Source organism: Misgurnus anguillicaudatus, chromosome 5, assembly GCF_027580225.2.
Source record: "Misgurnus anguillicaudatus chromosome 5, ASM2758022v2, whole genome shotgun sequence".
Lineage (NCBI taxonomy): Eukaryota > Metazoa > Chordata > Actinopteri > Cypriniformes > Cobitidae > Misgurnus > Misgurnus anguillicaudatus.
Genome location: NC_073341.2, coordinates 11011509 through 11016811, shown reverse-complemented (window position 1 = coordinate 11016811; position 5303 = coordinate 11011509).

The window sequence follows — 5303 nt, the reverse complement described above, 5'->3', positions numbered from 1 at the left end:
CTAAAAAAAAATTCTGCACATGAAGGTTTCGTGTGAGCACATAAAACTAAACTTTAGATTTTTTTTACTCCAATGTAACCTTAGGGGCTCGGTAATGTGCCACTACCTCGACCTCTCCATTATTAGCCTATAGTACCAGTTTCGTAATGTATGTTATACATCTTCAAGTATGCATGTGCATTAAAAATTATTCACTTTAATTTCTTGCATTTAATTGCAATTTACATAACGTACAAATAAAACAAAAAAGGTTACATTTTAGAAAATGTTTATTAGAATTATAAACATTTGCATCAAAGTGGACGTTTATCCTTTTTCCTTATCTCACGTGGCATGACGGGCCAAAATAAAGGTAATTGCGGCCCAACTTTTGCCTGCGGGTCCTAGTTTGGGCACCTGTGCACTAATCCAATCCTAAATCTAACAATCTGTCAATTCCTCCAGAAAACAGAGTGAGGCACACGGGTCCTTGAAATCCTTGAAAGTTTGTGAATGAGAAAAAAATGTAAGGCCCTGGGAAGTTTTTGAAAAATACATACATAGATACAGGTCATTGAAAGTGCTGGAATCTATTTTATGCAAGAAGTTTTCTGGAAAAAAATCCATATTATTCCCTGTGTAGTGTAGGATAATATCATAAAAATTCTAGACTTTTTAAGCACACGTGCTAAACTGTTCGCTTTAAATGCTTATATCTTCTGTATGCGAATGTTGATTCATACCAAAATGCTTTTTTGCATAGTTGTGTTTGACACATTAAAGTGTCTCGGGTTACGTATGTAACTGTTGTTCCCTGAAAAGGGAACAAGACGCTGCGTCTCCCTTGCCATACTTCCTGTGTCCCTGTAATGCCGTCTTGGGCAATATTTTATATAGTGATATACTTCCTGGCTTGTCTTTGTCGTTAAGCCTCACCATTGGTTGAATTTGATATACTCATTCAGACACACTTACCCCTGGAGGCGTCCCCAAAGTGTCACCGGAGTGTGACTTCCCTCAAAAGGGAACTGTAACAATGTATCTTAAAAGGTAACACGATTTAACCTTGCTCTGACGTATTATGTGTATTATGTCACAAATGCTGTTGAAAGGGCTTAAGTAACCCAGAAAATGCACCATATATCGAAGCACTGTCCACTACATGGGCTCCGACGGAAAGGGAAATGTTGGAATGATAATGGGTTTACAAAAAAATCTGCATTTACTCATGCGATGTCACATATTTGTGTATTACAGCATGAAGTTCAGGTTCAGATCGAAATCAAAAAAGCTGCGATTTATCTTGATAACAATCTCATAACAACCTCCAATAGTCTAACCACTTATTTCAAAACAGGACACTTAAGTGAACAATCTACAGGGGAAACTTTTCGGTTTCTCTACAGGGAATATAAACGGTGCCTCAACACTATTGGTACTGACTGTATATAAAAGTGTGGGTACTTGCTGCTCTCTTTACCAAAGTTAGATGTATCAAATCCCTACTACAAACAAACACCGCTGTCATTTCGAATGCTCCCAAATAACTTTTGGATGTTTGAAGTATTACGGGCAGGCCCGTGACAAAGCTATCCCATGATGCATCACAGCATGAAAGTAGTTGTAGAACACCAGAGTCCCATTCTGGGTGCATTAGTTTTTTAATATTAATATACTGTAGCTACTAATAATGTAACTTAAGGTGTATCACACCTTAACATGAGTATTTGAAGTTGCATTAAACTAAGTTTACACCCCAGAGGAAAGAAAACTTCGCAAGCATGGTTCATAGACTTAAACCCTTATGACCTAACACACGCAAGACTCATAGCAGTTTAAACATAGGATGACTCGTAATAAAAAAATAGTAGGTTTTTAAAGCACATTTATGTTGAATAAAGATATTAGCTCACACTTCTCACTTTTATTATACGATATTTATAAAATACAAATACCAAGGGCGCTAAAAGAGCAACTTGCTTTTATAGCAATATGCATTTCAGCCATTAATTTAGCTGATATCTAGAACATCTATTTCAAAGCTGACATGCATGCATTAGGCTGTTGTACTGTAGCTGGCTGCAAGGGAATGCCGAGGAATATTGTTATACATTAGAAACCCATACATATGAATGTTTTCTACGGGATGATGTGCTTTAAATGTAGATACAGTATATAACAAACATATAAATGCATTCATTGAATCCCTCCACTTGGGGCAACCTTATCTGTATAATACATGACGTATACAGTATGGCATAAAGGATTATTATTTTACAACAAAGCATTACATTTAACACTCAGGAACATTTGCAGATTCAATGTTTTTTGTCTGTTTTTACTTAAGGGACCTTAAATGTTGTCTCTAAATAAAAAATGTAATCTGAGAATAGAGAAATTTGATGGATCATTTTTAGAGGATGATTCATTGGGAATTCACAAATCTGAACCAAACAACCTAAAAATGACAAAAATTGTACAAGGAGAAGCCTATAGCAAGAGTTTAAGTGGTGTATATTTGTTCTGACAATCATAGCAACCTGTTGATTATGAATTTATTTATTTTTGCTGGCCTTCATACAAGAAGCATGTCATCATTACCTTATTTGAATTCCTAAGATTATTAAACACAGCATGTCATTACAGTTTATAAACATGATGCACATATGAATGTACTGTGAGATATGAATGTATACACCTTTGTTGTTTTTATCAACCAAGATTCACAACCCACAGATAAAAAAAACAGTGATTGTAAGCATTACTGAGTTCCTTATCAGTTAGAGAAAACTGTACCCCATGCCTTAATGTAAAGGACACAGTGATGGTCATTGTGCTGTTTAACTGTGCTAATATGTAAACTTAGCGTACCATGTGTGTGGATTATGTGTAAAATCTATTATGTCATGTTTGTTTGTAAAATACATTATGGTCAGCTGGATTGTTTTGTTTTAAATAGACCAGTGGTTCTCAACCTTTTGCAACTTATGGTCCACTAATGATTGATTAAAAACATTCAGAGGATCACCTTTCCAAATATGCTAGTATGAACACATCAATAACAGAAAATTAAAAGCGTACGTACAATTACTATGAGGTAACCCTATGCATCATATAGGCCATTTCACAATCCAAATGAGGGCGCATATGCAGGCTCCATACGTCATTAAGGCTGTTTACTTAAGTTAACTAAACATAACATTTCCAAGTCATACGCATATTACAACAATTTATTAGAATAATAGTGAACTTTATAATTGTTAATATTTTAAAATAAGACAGTCTTAATGACATAAGCAGCCTAGAGATGTAACTTCCGGAGGCTGCAGCCTTTGGATTGAGAAACGGCCTTAGACGAACTAGAAATGCCATTGCTAGTCAATTCTAGTGAGGAAAAAGCGATTTAAAGTTCCATCTTTCAGAAGTTGCAAGTAAAAAAATAATAAATTATATAAATATATATATTTTTTTACTTGTAAACATGCAACAATAAATACGTCACTGCCTGACGTTGTGAAATTCATAAGAACATTTGATGCAACAAGAAGATTTGTCAATTGAAAAAAAACATAAACATTAATTTTGCAATAGTCCAGCACTGTTTATACAGCCCACCAGATGGCGCTCCGAGGCCCACAGGATGAGAATCACTGAGCTAGACTATTGTTCATATGGTTTATTGTGTTGTCTTTCTGTCATGTTCTGTCATTGCCCTTTATAGCTTTAAAATGTACTTTGCGAATATCATTGTCTGTTAATTCAGGGTGGGAAACTTTGTATTATACAGTGTGGATTCAAAACGAGACAAAAGTGACAATTCCAGTCTGAAAATAGATGTACTGTAGGATTCAGTGGCGGCCAGTGACTTCTTTTTCGAGCATGATGTGAAGCTCGTCACAACAGGTAATTAGCTCATGTGTCTCGTCATTTCAAAATATGTGTCCGGCGCGTCATGTAAATTCACGTGTGATGTCAAAATATGATCCTGGTGACGACACTTAGAAGGGGTTTATGATAAAAGAGACGCTTGCGTTTGTCAGATGCTCACTTAATCTCATGTGTAATCAGAGTTTAGTATTAAGTGAGTGACTTGTGAGTATTTCGTGAAAGTGAGCGTCTCTTTCGTCATAAACCTTTTCGATGCATGTGCAGCAGGCATGTATTTTGACAAGACATGTGATACACATGTTTCACATGACGCAAACAAATTTGCGCCCCTTGGAAGAGAAGTCACCGGCTCCCACTGTTAGGATTTAAAATATACTGAACTGCAATCTTAATTGACAAATTCTTATTTCAATCAACTAGTATGCTGATAGGAATGTAATAGCTAGAAGTCTCTGAATTTTACCTTACTGTACAGTACAGGAAAGTATGAAATGGAGTAAAAAAATTTGGAAAATTGGAAATTGGCATTATTATGTGCCAGGAAAATCCTGTCTGTATTCTTTGTTGATCCTGGAACAACATTCCTGTAAAAAAGCAAAGTCCTTACCTAAATATTAACCATACCTCTCAAATCTGAGAGAAATAAAGGTTTATGCATGAACCCTTAATCCAGCCCAACATACAACCCTAAACTTAATCCTTTCGCATAGAGAACTGAAACAGATTTCTTCCAGGACCATCAAAGATGTTGATGCAGAAACATGTCCTACCTGGCAAAACCAATGTGACCTTAGAAATTATCATTAAGGTGGACCCTATCTTTTAGATCTTTGACATGCAGTGTCAAAATAACAAAAATAAAGGTTTAAAAGGCTAATAAAAATGGTATATATAAGCAGTGAAGCATGTTCTAAGTATATTTGAGTTTGCTCTCAGACAAGACTAGAAAACAAATAATACAAAATCAAAATAAATCAGGGGTTAAATCAAAATAAATATAATAAAATCATTACTATAAAATCTTAAGAGCTAATTTTTAATGAGCTATAGGCCCTGTAGTGCCATCATTGCAAAGAAGCACAAACCAAACAGAGCATTTTTGCTAAGAATGTAGCTATAGTAAAAAGGCTGAAAGCAAAACTTGAATGTTTTCTCAGTATTACAAGCTTGCTATGAACAATTTGTATTTTAATCAAATTATTTAAATTAGTAGTGGAGGAGGTTTTGTATTCAAGATATCTAAGCATGTGTACTTGAAATGTGTAAATAGTGTTTAATAAATACATTCTAGCAATTTAATGTATTTGTGTTTTTTTGTTTTAATTATTCTGATTATTTATTTTTCTGTGTAAATTATCTACCGTTTACTGTGTGGTATGACTATGACGGACTAAAAATGATTGACACATCTGTCGACCAATACGGAGTCAGCTGTT